We start from the raw sequence: 15,668 nt of genomic DNA on the forward strand, positions 1-15,668 counted from the left end.
TTATGATTCACATCAACATGTCTACATTTGCACCCTCCTGTGGTGTGTGTGTAGAGAGTAGAGGTTAATAAATATTATAAAATGTCTTCTCTAGAGGACATTTGCCTTGCTTAGTTTGACTTTAACAGAGTTCTCAAAGGATTGCAGAGACGCACGCTCTCCATCGGGCCGTCAGAGTCCCGCAGCACAAGGCTGAGCTGTGATCGGTCGCTAAGTGACACATGAATGTTTTAGTAAGACATAGGATGCAGGAAGACATGACCAAAAAGACTGTAGATCTCTCCTAAGCAGTGCAAGATCCTTAAAACCAGCCTAGCTTTACTGTAGTATGTTTCAATCTGAAATGTGATAATATGTTTGCAACATAGCCAATTCACAAAATGGTTACTCCTCCTGAATAAAAGCTGATATAACAGCATACGTTTCCATTCATTAGTGCTGTTCCTCTTATATCCAAACTCTTCAACACATCAAACTATGTGGAGAGCGTTCGTGCGTTAATCCTATCAAATGTCTTCAACTATCAACAAATGCATCTTCGGCTACAGCTGTAGATATTTATTCAGATGTAACACTTGTAGCAATAACACAAACTTAAATGAATATTTGAAGTTGTACTAAACATTCGACTTACAGACTATGCTGTACAAGTATCAGTAAAATGTAGCTAAACCAAAAAATATTAAAAGCAAATCATGCAGAATATTGCCTCAATAATGCTATTAAGTTGTAAAAAACCCACTGGCGCATTATCAAGTGTTTGCATTTATCTGTTGCCAAGGGTAGACCATTTGATAAACTAGTAAGTAGTAACCAACAACAGATCACGATATGTGTGTTTAAGGACCTTTAAAAAAGTTGGATCAGAAGTAATTAAATACATCTACTTAATTAGAAAGACCTCAAGTCCAAAATGTTCATTTGAATCTGTCAGGCATCAAGTGACCATTTATTGAAACTAAAGTGCTTTCTTTTGAGAAGCAGATTTCTCTAAATCTCCACTCTCGTTTGAAGACACTATTTTTAATGAATATGTGCTTAATGAAAAGACGTTACGTTTAATTACAATTTTTCTATTGGATAAATGCCTTTTTTGTTCTCTTAGTTCAGGATGTCTTGTGGTTTTTCATAGGTACTTTCCCACATAGACACATTCAAGGAGAGACCACACCCTACAACACGATATAACTTGCTTTATTTGAATTGTTATGCTCTCACTAGTCTGCCTCTCGCTGCGTGAACATCCTCAGAATTACATGAAAGCCTCGTCTCTGAACGGAAAATGAATGCACAGGGTTGCAATGTTGCCATGGTTGTGTGACAAATATGGCTTTTCTGGGCAATTCAAAGAGGGCAAGAAACATGTTGGATGGTCCCACACCAGTCACCTGACTAATTTTCCTCTGGGTCACGGTGATCTAGGCAGATTTATTGGTTTTAATCTAATCCTCTTCAAAATAAGAGTGAAGGAGCTGGTATGAATCACCTGGCTCCGACGCCCTGGGGCTGCTATGCAAATGAGTTCCCATCTCCTTGAACCGGCTACGATAATGAGCAGAGAAATGTAGACAAAGACAGTTCACGATACTGTAGACACACACACGTGTCTCAATGGGATACTGTCACAAATGAGGGGAAACAAACAGCATGTGAGAAAGATGTGTACTAATATATGTGTGCATTTCTGACAGACAGACTTACCTTGTTAAAATAGAATTTGTTCATAATTATCATATTTTTTTCCGTTAACTCTTGAGGACTGCAGTTTCCCCCCAGAGACCACATCAGGTGATTTGACTGATTAACACACCATTACCATGAAACCCCCTGATATCCTCTTTGGTCGAAGTGAGACCCTGAATATTTTCACCACGATTTGACAGTTCGAGTCCTCACTCTGCTGCATGTGTGGATTCTTGCCTTGAGCACAGGAAATTAAACATTTTTCTTCCAACTCCAAATAGGTTGTCACAGCCAAAATTAATTAGTGCTGACATTTCGACATTCTTGTGGCATGTGAAGCTGAGCAGGCAATGACACATTTTTAGTAGATTAGTTAACAATCATTTCAGTGAAATTGAATTTTACGTTTAAATAAAACGGATGAACTTTGATAAAATGTATAGTTATAGTCCTGCTCTGCCACATTGTTGTTTACATTCCTGCCAGGAACTAAAACATTGTGAATTGTTTGAGGGAAATGTTCTTACTTTAGTGATTTGCGATTATTTTTCTCTATATTTGTATATATTTTACTTTTACTTAATTATGTTACATGATTTTATTTCTTCTTGCAGAATTGGTATGGATCATTGTTGGAGAAGCCTGGCCAAGAACTACACTGCAGCTGTTCTGAATATCACACTACTTGTGTGCATTGCATATCAATTAGTACATATATAGATGGTTGAGAGTGGGTATTTTTTCCTAAGGAAGATAGCATTTGTTCTCACTTTAAATAAACATGTTTGAGGTGTGTGTTTATCTCAAACCTCTAACATATATCTATACTGGTCAACAGTTTTACATTCACAGTCCTTACATCATGATGGCTGACAAGAGCTGTAGAGATAGTTTTATGTTAACAAATCTCATCATCACCGTTTAACTCTCTCCTCACGGAGGTGTTTATTAAAAAGGTTTCCCACCCTGCAGGTATTGTTCCTGTTTAATCCGTGAATATACTATTCATTTCATTTCCACTTTCTATTGATATACAGAGTGTTGCCCTTTGATGTATTTCAAAGAACTCTGTGACTCAACATGTGCATATCAAGTTTCTTTCTTATCACTCCCCTCTGTTGTTAGCATAAGATGTTTCATTAAATAAGGTAAAGTATCAAAATGATCAAAAACCCTTTTCATATAAAGCAAACTGCCACACAATCTCTGCAAAAATAATAAAACTAATTAAGATTAGCTTTTTTTCCTGTATCAGCCAACATTTGTATAAATTACAAACAGAAATAGAGGTACATTTTGACACAACAATAAACAATGATAAGCAGGTCTTATCTTTGATACATGAGTTGCTTTGACCAGTAGTCTATATTTCCTCTCAGCTGGGACATGAATAAATAAATAGCAAATAGATTAACTGTCCTATCATAATCCAAACCTGCTCCTGGCTCGAATGTCTAATTGTACGACAAGCAAGATGTTCAATTTATCCCTGTGACCTTTTTGGGATGAAACCTCCATGTGTGCTGTCTAATTGGGTGCCATCTATTTCCCTATAGCCTATCATGCAGTCAACACACATTCACTTGACCTAAAATGTGCTTTCCTGCAGGATACAGAGGAAGATGAGAGCGAACCCGTTTGAAAACAAGTCAGCTGTCCGTCCCTGCCACCTCTGAGCACACTTGTTCTCTCATCAATGATTCATCATCCCGGGCAGTTAACCAGCAAGTGAACAACTGGCTAGTAGCAGCACTATTACACCAATGTATTAAATGGACAACCTTATAGTTGTTTTACAAAATGGGTCACTTTCAGTCCTTTCATTTGCGCTATGTTATGTGATCTCTTTCTTACGGTGGCTGAGAAGTGCAAACGAGAATTACAAAGTGTGAAACACTTTTACAAAGCTAGAGACAAATTTACATTTTATAAAAGAACATTACATTAGCAAAACACTTTTACAAGAACTGAGACAAATTTACAAGTCCCGAAACACTGAAACACACACACACACACACACACACACACACACACACACACACACACACACACACACACACACACACACACACACACACACACACACACACACACACACACACACACACACACACACACACACACACACACACACACACACACACACACACACACACACACACACACACACACACACACACACACACACACCTTATTATTAGTTTTATGAAGGAGATGTCCGGTCACCATGGCGTGTGTGTGTGACACTGGCATTTGTTTTCGGAAGATATTATGATAGTGTCGTCCGTTTCGGTAGTGCGGTCAACTCAGCCGTCTCTCGCGTTTGCTTGGTCAAATCAGCGATTAATCGCGCCTTTACGGTAATCGGCGAGAAGCGGCACTGACGCTAGTGCAAGAGTGAAAGACTGCATGTTTTTTCTGCTTTATTTTCGATACAAATCATTTGTACCATTAGTTCTTAATAACACTGACACTGTACTCAGTGCTAGTTTGACTGCTACCAACAATACAATTAAGTACTTTTAGTGAGGCGTGTGGCGCAGTGGGTTAGTGCGTTGATATTCGGATCAGGGTAGCACACGTTCAAACCCCACTTCAGTCAGCATGTCGTTGTGTCCCTGGGCAAGACACTTCACCCCAAATGGCACATCTTGTTAATTCGTTTTTGTTAATGTTAAATAGTGTTTTTTTTGGTGAAAGTGTTTTGCTAATGTAATTTTGTTTTATAAAATGTCAATTTGTCTCAAGCTTTGTTAAAGTGTTTCACACTTTGTAATTGTCGTTTGCACTTCTCAGCCACCATACTTTCTTAATAATGAATTACCTTGCAGTACTGAAGTGTTTTGTCTTTAAAACATGTCACAACGAAATTGGTGGAGAATAAGTGATTGATGGAGTAATGTGATCCCATTATTATACAAATAAATCAGCCATTTTATTTGATTATGCAAATCACGCAGCTCCTTATTTGAAAAAGAACATTCCAAACATTAGGTGTTGAACCAGCAAAAACTGGAAATTATGTAATTTTTTTTAAATGATGTGCAATCAGTACTGAAAAGGTACACAGGTTTTAGATTAAACCAAATAATCACACTCATGAGTTCATGACTATACGTGGCTACAGCCTTTCAGGATGGGAAAGCATCCTATTTAAAAATCAGAGAGTGTAGAGTTTAGTTTGTACGTTTTGTTGGTTAAACCGTGACTCTAACCACCACTTGGTTTTGTCACAATAAGACAAATAGATTTTGCTGCTGTCTTTTTATATTTGGATTTATTTTCTTGTAAGTTTACAGGTTTTGTAAGACCTCTTTGCACCTCAATGAGCAGCAAGTTTTGCATTAATATAGGTATTGGGTCCGTTACGATATCTACTATCATACCTGATTAAAACAAATCTGTAATATCTTATCCTATTATGTATTTACAAGATAGCAGTGTGTGAGAAAGCAACCTTGTCTCCTAAAAATTACGTTCCCACAGAACTAAACTGCATTCTCAATTACGTTTAGCTAGAAACGTGGGAGAAAATATGTTTCTAGAAGATATGTTTTTCCTACATATCTTCTAGAAACATATTTTCTCCCACGTTTCTAGCTAATTATCAATGGTAGATACAAGCAGTCATTTCTTGCCAAATCAATAAATCTATCACCATCGTACTATTATTACTCACCAATTGGCCTCACAGGAACAGTATGATGGTAACTATAACAATTAAAATTAGCTTTATTATCTTCACAACTCAAAACAATTAATAAACTATACTACTGTACTTTGAAAGATGAATGTTTAAAAATCTGGGATTGAAAAGGACGTGTATGTGTGTGTGTGTTTGTTTTTGTGTGTGTTTGTTTGTAAGGTGAGTTGAGGGAAACAGGAACAGACAGATATACTGTAGGGGAGGGTCTCATGGGGCTTTATAGTGTATTTGACCTCTCTGCCAGCTGTGCATAGAAATACCAATAAGAGGAAAGTAAACATAGATAACAACATCCCTGGAGCTTGATTTACTGCTTCACTTAACTAACCCTGAAACATAAACATAGCCACAGAGAAACTGGGCCAAGGACAGAAGAACATCTCAATACTGACACTCTACAGTACATAGTATTGCAGCTTTTCATATACGAAATCAATCCTATCCTCTGATGAATAACACTGACACAAACAATCTTACACTTCCAGATGTGGCTTGAAAGACATGACATCAAGCGGCCGTTTTCAAAGATATATGCATTAGCTGGGCTCTTTTTGTCTCCTCTCCCTACTCTGTTTGTTTTCAGCACAGTGGCTCATCTGGCTGATGGCCAGAGAAAAAGCGCCAGAAGACGGTGGAGAATCCGACTCTCAAGAGGTCAGCAGTCTCACAAAGTAGAGGAGCGAACCACAGCAAATATAAAAAGGTCTGGTTGGAGATGGACCAAAATAAAAGGGGACATTTTTACCTCAATGTGTTGTGTTTTTAGAGTCCAGTGCAGTGTTTGTCTAAGGCACGGATACAACTTAAACAGTGTACACTGAAGGGTTGATGTGATACTAGCATGTATGCCAAATCCTTCTTCTTTAGTCCATTTCTTTCTGCAAGTTATTTGTGTTTCTTATTCCTGAAGAGCAAATATGGATGTAAAGCGGCATTATGTTTATAATATCTCCCGTAACTACGATAATAGGTTTTAAAGAGAGAAAATATGATATCATATATTATCAGTTTAAGATCATGGTGTAATTCGCTGAAAAAAATAGCTTTTTGTTTAACACACTAAAATGTTTTGCATGATTTTTCAACAACCGCCCATAAATAAATCAATAACAGAATTAAATGATCATTACTCATCACATTTTCCAAAACCTGAAGACACCTCATTGAGTAAAAGGCTAATGCTTATTTGTTTTAAATGCACCACCCTGCCATTTCTTTCACTCCCATTAGGTTTATTACTCTCTCCACCAAAATAATACTCAGCTGGACACTTTAGGTCCTGTGGAGTTGTCTAGGAGACGTTACAAGGTATTCCAGGACATTCTGAAATCACTAACTTGGATAGAAGTAAGCATGTCAGGTAAAAGATACATGTCGGAAACAAATATGGAAACTACAAGACTTCAACACATCTCCTGGGATTCAGTGGACGTCAACAATGAATTTATATGAGGGAACAGGAATATCTAAATTTTAATCCAAAGACAGGGTGGGAGGATGGGATGCTGGATAGAGGTGCTGTTGCATAGGCAGAAGGTCCCAGATTGTTTCTTCATTATGTCCATCAAGTGTCCAGTCAGTGTCCATGAGCAAGGCAGAGAACCACTAATACCTCTTTACTGTTCCTGACCTCTACAGAAGGGGAAGACAAATGATTATTTCCCTACTTCCAACTTAAGCTTCTCCTATCAATTACTTTCCAAAGCAAAGTCAGCAGAGCCAAATTGTAACCAATGAGCCATTGTATCTCGCAGATTACATTGAAAGCAACTAGTTCATGCTGCTTCTGTACTTCTCACAGTCATTCCTAATGCAGGAAACATTACTTAAAGGTGGGGTAGGTAAGTTTGAGAAACCGGCTCGAGATACACTTTTTGTTATATTCCATGGAATGCTCTTAACATCCCGATAGCAATGAATATCTTAAGTGCTTTAACAATAAAAAAAATAAAAAAAATCATCTGTGGAAGCCGTAGCACTGTAAAAAGCACGACCAATCATTTTAGCCGGCCCGGCTAAAATAACTGGATGGCCTACCTGCCTGTCAGCCTTCCATCTGTGCACAAACTTATCTCGTGCCCTCATTGGTCGTGTGTGTTGGAGGAGGGGCTCTATAAGGAAGTGGCAGATTTCTTCCGGCTGTGTATTTTCAAATTCTAGCGCACTCGAGCTGGTTTCTCCAAAATTACCAACCCCACCTTTAAAGAACAAAATGATCAGGTTAAGGGAAAATACCCACCCCCAAAAATGTACTTACAACTCAGCGTCACAACATGATAATACCTAAAAAGACTATCTAAGGGTACATTTATCCTTTAAACATCCCTGACTATCATTCAAAGGATCTACTGACCCTGAGACAGAAAAAGGTGTCTTGCCAGCAGAAGGAATCAGTGACAGCACACGTCCCCCTCAGGGGAGATCCCAGAGATATGGAGGAGAAGTGGTGGTGAATAATGAAAGGAACACAGAACCTTCATTCAGCAATGTATTCACAGTGAAAGTCTCAACTCTCATGGAAGGACCCTACGAAAAGATTGAAAAAGACCCTGCCCCCCCCCAGCTATGACTGTAGGACCCATTATCACAGCGGGTTCAGTACATACAACACACTCATCCATACACACACACACACACAGACAGTACATATGGAGTCTGGACACACTCAAACACATTTATTTATAGATGGATGTTTTCTCACCCTTGTCCCCATGCGCACAAAAAGGAAAATTAATACAATAGCTGGGCGACTTGTGGTGACAATTGGTGACAGTCCCCTGAGTTCTCTCTCTCCCCTAGTCTATTTACTCCCACTGTACTATTTCAGCCACATATTCCACCCTCCTCACACCCACTATAACCTCCTCTTCCCCTTCCTATCTGTCGGAAGAGACAAAAACTCTACTTCACACCTCTGTGGAGCTGTCCAATTCCGACTGTCCCTTATGGTCATACACTTTGCCGGAATCGTGTACTTTCTTTTTGCCCTGCAGTGGAGCTATTTTCTGCATCCTGTCTCAGCAGGCCGGGCCTCCTCCATCTTGCCTGCATGCCCTGGTGGCTGTGGGTGGAGGTAGTGGAGATCTGAAGACTGAATATGGTATGCTGTGAAGGCTGTGGAGCGTGAGGAGCGGGAGGCAGATGGGCTTGTTGCAACCTCTGCATGCACCCATGCAATCAATAGGCAGAAACACTTGATGAGCTTCAAGTGTAGTGACTGTCAGCAGCGGCTGGGATCTCCAGAGGTCTTCCACAATTGATCTGGTGAGCTGGTGAGAGGTTAGAGGCAATAAGGGTAGCCGGTCTTGCTTTTGTAGGTTATAAACCCCCTCCCAACATTTTCTTTCTCTTTTTCATCACCTGGGAGCTTTTGGTCATAAAGCAACAGTAAAACTGTGCAATATATTCTGGACGCTCTGTTCCACTGCTATATTTGGTTCACAAATCTCTGCTGAGCAAGTCATTCTGTCAACACTAAAGAGGACACAAATGTACTACTTTCCCATGCACAAAAGAAACCAGGTTACCGGGAGAAATCAGGTTAACCCGCATTTGCTCCTGTGGGTAATGTCCACAGTATTGACATTTACATGTCTAATATGTGTAATATGTAATTGTAAAGCGCCTTGAGCACCTGTAAAAGCGCTCTAATTAAAAATGTAATCCATTATTATTATTATTATAAAATAAAATGTGTGTCCCACTCTTGACCATATTTCAGCCATCTGCATGGCTCACTGCAATGGTACTATGGATGGTAATGATAACAAATATCTAATTAATTGCGATTACATTTAGTACAGATATCTTTGTTTTCCAGAAGATCAATAATACAGACTTTGGTCATCCCTTGACTTTTAATGTAGCGCCACCATGAGGTTGACATTTTAGTATTTAGTGAAATGCCTATTAATTTTGTTTTAATATATTGCAGTGAAATTCTGCATTTTTGCAGACGGTGCACACAAGACTGTATTTAATTATCATACTATTCAATCAGGAGTGAAAACTGACATTTTGTAGATTTTTTATTTGTCAGTATATTAAGTGAGCAAAGCAGCACTAGCAGTATTGAGCTAGTTGTTCATTTCACTAGTGACATGAGATGTATTTGTCCTGTAAAACCCACTGTTAAAAAGTAGTCTGAAACCTGGTTAAGAATTTTAAATACCAGGCTTAGCTAACAGGGTTTTCCTTAATCCTCTCCCAAGTTTACAGACAATCATTAACATAATGTTTAAGCAATCAGGTTGCTTACAGAAACACAACACTAACTAGTTCCTTGAAAGCATTTTAACACGCTGAGATCCTCCGGAGCTCTGAATGCAGCCTTTGAGGAGGAAACTTAATGTGCCTTTAAGTAAACACTCACTGAAAAGCAAACAGAGCCTTTTCAGAGGCTGTGAGATTTCTCTCTGAAATGTGATTCAACATAAAGCACTTGGCCATTAAGAAAACAATCGGAGAGGTTTTGTCCTGGCCTTTAAAACTTAAAAATTCAGTGAACCATTGCATTGTGGGGAGGATATGGAAATACATGAATATGAATAGTGATTCATTTTAAAACAGGCAGACAGATTCCCTCCTCTAATTGCGATCTTAATCTGGGAGTCTAATGTTAAAGATATTCACATCTCTATTCTAATGAGATACAATTAGGAGGAGGGGATGTGGACAGTGGCTGTGTGAGACTGGACCATCTATTCTTTTCTGCAGGCTTCTCATGCAAAGAGAAACTTAAAATATATGCCATATAATAAGTCCTCCATTTAGTGGGTCCACGAAAATATTAGGGAATCATTTCTGACCTGTCAAGGGAGCTTCATTCTGCAGAAGTGGCATTGTGTAAAGTTTAAACAGTAAAGGGAATCTCAAAAAACCGAGGGCTGATCATTAGAAGAGTGTCATCGTTATGGTCACAATCAATTTCAAGAGGTTCACCTTGTCTTGAGACATAATTAAAAGTTACAAAAGGCAGCAGCAGAAGAAAGATATTTCATGCAAAGATGGGAAAAGCTGTGATGAATGTAGCAGTAATGAGTTCTGTCTGGTATTTTGCAAAAATGGACAATTAATGAAATCACAGACTTATAACAAAGAACTGTGAGTTAAAGAAAAGAGCAGCGCAGCATAGAAAGGACATAATGGGGGATGAAAATAACTCCTTCCAAACATCAATATTCATAATAAACAGAATTCCTTTGACCAGGTTTCACTTAGTCTATTGTCCTTCATAAAGTCCTTGCCAGACTTGCCTGGTCGTCCTAGAAACGAGCCATCAGGCATTCTGCCACCTCACTATTAATAAACCCTGGGTACCCATCTTTGGCATTCACACAGGAAGAGGGCACACACCAGCTCAAAGCACACATGTGGCCATGGTGCACACACATCATTAAATGTGGCAGGAATATAATACAAAGGGACTCTTCAAAACCAATTTTCTCTTTGAATATTATTTTAACTTGGAAGATTTTCACAATATCTACTAGTTTCAATATTTAATTTATGCGATGTTTCTTTCGACAGCGCTATTAGGTCAAATAAAAATGATGGATGTCTTTGCATCATTTTCTGCCGACACACATTTCTTCTTGATGCAAACTGACATTTTTGGTATCTTTGGTAACTCTGGCTCCAGTGTGCTTGTGCATCATTTAGAATAAAAGTCTGTGGGTTTTGAACAAGACAGCATGCATTTCTGAGCGCCCTGCCACACAGACTGGTAACCGGTGGAAATAATGGTCTTAAGTCTCAGCTGTCTTCCAATTTTTATATTTCTTCCCATACATCCCATCGCTGGGCATATTGGTCAGTGCAGAACACAGAGACCACAAGATACTATTCATCACTTAAAGCTCAACATGGAATATACATAACCTTTGTTTCTGTCTTTACAAAACATATTCTAATGTGGTCATAAAGCAAAGTATTGATGGCAAGGAATTACCAAAGTTACATTTGATCCTAGGAGGAAACAAAGGTTTACCAAATTATATTAAAAGTCAATGAAGATTCAAATAGGACTTAAAGGTCCCCTATTATACTATTTGTCATCAATATATTATATATATATATAATATATATAGGTCTCAGATATATACAAAACATGTCTCTGAAGTGTTTTCCTCGAAATACCAAACCCATTGTTGCATTACCCATAATCCCCTCTGTTTCAGCCCTGTTTCAAAAGTGCTGATTCTCTGTCTGTTACTTTAGATGAAAATAAGGAGCCCCTCCCCTCTGAGATATTTTTATATAAATGGATCAGGACAAAAAGTGAGTGAATCTTTTTTCCTGAAACTTTCAGAATCTCTTTACACAGAGGGGACACATGTTTATGTATATAAGACATGAAAAAGTGGATTTTGCATAATAGGTGACCTTTAATCAAATGGTATGACTCTATCCTAAAATCTACATCCTTTTTCTAGAGGAGACGGCAACCTCTGGGTCTGAAAAGTGAAGCCAATGCAGAAGTGCCTTAAACCTTAATTATCACATTTCAAGCAGGGGACGACTCCACTTCACTTCTCGATGCAAACACAACAAAGAAAACAACAACAGCCAAACGGCAAACTTAAGGCTTGAAAATGTCCCAGAAATGTTGGGCAACATGTTGTTTGGAGTAACCTTAAAGGCCCTGTCACACTGTCCCGAAATTGATACCCGATGGACACACGAATATGGAATTGTGAATTTCGCACGAAGATGGCCCCGAAACACACACGAAGGCAACATTTACATTACATTTAAGACATACAACTGCAACGAAAGTACCAAAAACAATTATGTTACAGTACTATGATACTGTACTGATATCTTCAGACTTTGTTCTTTACTTTATCCGTCTTTATATGTAGAAAATATTACGTTTTCTCCGTAATGTTGTTTCCATAACAACAACCATTTCCTGTCAACTGTCCTTCAAAATAATATATTATATCCTTTTTAGTTTCACAGAACACAAATTGGGTTATTTACATAATATATTTACATGATTTTGTTGTGCAATAGAACAACCCGATGGACACACGATAAAGGAAATGTTCACATTCGGCTGTGATCGTAGCAACATCGGGCCGTTCGTGAGGGCATCTTAAGCCTTCGTATGACCGCCGGTGGAGTTTCTCAGGCTCCGGCAGCAACTTCGTGAGCGGAGGCAAAATCTTTGGCATGCCAAAAAATTGCCGAAGGACCTTGCGAAGGTTCATTTTCGTGTTGAATTCGTGTGTCAATTTTGCCCTTCGTAAGGCCATCGTGAGGGCATCTTGTTATCCTCGGTGCCATCGGGCATTCGCCCCGATCAGAGTGAGGGTGAATGCACCGATGATAACACGAAGATGACACGATTTGACAAGATGCCCTCACGAGTGCCTTATGAAGTTGCCGCTCACGAAGTTGCTGCCGGAGCCTGAGAAACTCCACCGGCGGTCATACGATGGCTTAGATGCCCTCACGAATGGCCCGATGTTGCTACGATCACAGCCGAATTTGAACATTTCCTTTATCGTGTGTCCATCGGGTGTCAATTTCGGGACAGTGTGACAGGGCCTTTACCCTTAATGTTGTGCCTGTCATGAAGAACACACTGGGTGAAACATGAGTCTTATGTCAAAATGCTAAACCATTCTGCGGATAACTTTCTGCTATACACACACACCTACAGTAACTCATGAATATGAGCCAATGTGACACCCATCAAAACAAATAGGGTTCAAGCCTAAGTATTACCAATTTCTAATTACTGCAAAGTACAGTGGCTATTAGGAGTTTAATTCTGTTCGAGTCTTTCAATCAACCCTAATAAACTGCACACGACAGAGCGGTGATCCAGAAAGAAAACAAACTTCACTTCTACGGCCAAATCAGTATCAGATGAACAGAAGGAAAGATACAGGAAACTGGGGTTTATCTACCAACTAATGGCATGTTTTTAAGAGGTGCGAAAGATAGCAATTTGTTTCAGCTTCACGCCTCCTTCCCCAGAGAAAGGGGATAACAAAGTGAGGGATGATCCTGAGTCGGCTCAAAGACAGAAGCTGTTGTATCTGAGTTAAAGTTGCTCTAGCCCTGCTGCTGTCCACGGGGCGAGAGCCATGTTCAAACCATAGACCAACCACCCTCTATTAGAGCTCTGCGAGTACGGCACAATGGCAGCCTAATGGTTACAATTAACAGTCCCTCCTGCTGATAGAGCCTCTTTCTGAAGGCCCCCTCTGTGCTCCTCTCAGCCTGATGTGGCTCTAATGACTATGTTTTATGGGTGCAGTTAAAGAGAACCAAATTTAAAGCAGGAAGGTGAGGATCCAGGAAGAACAGAATTACAGAGACAGAAGTTAAAGATACATCTTGCTTTGAGAAAACCATATAGAATGGAGATAGGATATACTTTATAGATGCAGTCTGTGGTTAAGAGAAGCAATAGTGTTCAGTAATAAGATATGCTGTGGATATCACCAGATGAAAAGAAAGCACTATTACATTATAGGAAAAATACGAGACAAAAACATTGCCAACCAATTCAGTTTTAAAAGTTTGATACATTTAAACAACAATTTGAACCAACTCTTCACGATGAAGGCTCTATTTACTTGAAAAGCTCATTATATTTAATCTATTTCCTGTTTGAATATCAATTATGTTAAAAAAAAATGTAAAAGCTAGGATCCATTTAAGTCATTTATGTATTTGACGATGATATTTAAACAATCCCGACAAATTATCACATCAAGAACTCTGACAAAAAAATAAAAAGATCCTGTATCTGTTGCAGGACTGTAATGAGACTGTAACTTGTTGAGTGAAATGATTGACAGTTGCCTGATCTACTACACACTCTGCCTGTACATTACTGTGAGTCCCTGAAGTCCCCCAAAGGTTGCTAGCTTGACAGCCTTACAATACAAGTACTTACAATAGGCACGTTCTCCTTCTAGTCTCTCAACATTACCAACCCTAGCTTTAAGAAATAGAAACCTGAAAAAGTTATTTTCACTCATCTGTAAAATAATGTTAGCTGTTCTTTGAGCAAGTAAACCCGAAGACAACGGGGACTCCCACAAATAGATGAGAAGAAGTGCAATAAACACAAGCTTGTTTGAATTGCTTTTATTTCGTCTCATATTGCTCCAATCGTCTCTCTCAGTAAAAACACAATCTGTGGAAGAGGCACAGCTGCTTCTTCATCCAAGTTTTTTTATTTCATTTTCGAAAAAATAAACCAGTACCAGTTATGGTTATTTTGCTGTTGTTTGAAACTTAAAGTCTAATAGATGAAGAAAGTGGTCTGCCTTTTCAGATTAATGCTTTAGATATTTAGTTGCATATAGATATTGGCAATCATATGCAGACAGGCCATCTGGAGGAGTGGGAGTTTTCCTGCTGCGGCAGTCCACAAGTGGGTTGGAGATGAGTCTAGCAACACTTACATAAGGGGAAAACATTTATCTTGTTTTTTTTTATCCTTAATTAAGCTGACTGGCTGACTTCGTACAGATGCTGGTATGGCAGTGTTTCAATTCACATCTCATCAGAGCATCTTCCTTTACATGCCAACTTCACTTTGGTACATTCTGCCTCCAAAATCATCCAGCTGACAAAGCAAGATAATCCCTAGGTGTTTCCTTATCTGAATCAACCGTCTAAGTGCAGAAGGACACCATTGTTTTTTTATTTGCTGTACAAAGGGAAAATGGGATTGAGATTTTAAATATTGGTTGATATAAATAAAATAGATTTAACTTTTTGTGTTGCATTCAGTTATATCATGCTGGAACTTCAAGGTCACGTGGATCAAAACATATCCATAATGTTTTTATTTAAGATATATAACAAGCACATGACAGAGAACCACACACCATTTTGTAATTCTTGTATTTTTCAAACTATTTTATCCAAAGAGCATATCACTTTTCTCCAGACGACACTTCGGTCTGACCCGTCTGCCTTCACAAAGGCCACTAAATTACTTTCTATATAATTAACTAAATCTTCCTCAGAAAAACCATGTGTCAGATTAGCATGTCTACTTCACAGCTTTCCATCACTATTTCACTCATCTCAAAGTGTCTCTCCAACTACTGTCACTCTAATTGTGATATTATAGGCTGTCCCTTGAGGTAAATCTTTAACTTCAAAACCTTTGTGCTGCGTGTCCATCTCGAAATTCACTTTTAAATTCACACGGCTTTTATGACACTAAAGCTACACATCAAAGATATAGCTTTGTACTCTACAACTAAGTGTTCCTGAACAGTTTTGACAATGTAGTTCAAAT

At 38.8% G+C, this 15,668-nt stretch overlaps 1 protein-coding gene across 1 annotated transcript in view; it reads right to left on the minus strand.

Moving 5' to 3' along the window:
* Positions 1 to 15,668, minus strand: part of tex264a (testis expressed 264, ER-phagy receptor a) — a 98,949-nt gene that overhangs the window by 12,808 nt on the left and 70,473 nt on the right. The window lies entirely within an intron of this gene.

Source organism: Pseudochaenichthys georgianus, chromosome 5, assembly GCF_902827115.2.
Source record: "Pseudochaenichthys georgianus chromosome 5, fPseGeo1.2, whole genome shotgun sequence".
Taxonomy (NCBI): domain Eukaryota; kingdom Metazoa; phylum Chordata; class Actinopteri; order Perciformes; family Channichthyidae; genus Pseudochaenichthys; species Pseudochaenichthys georgianus.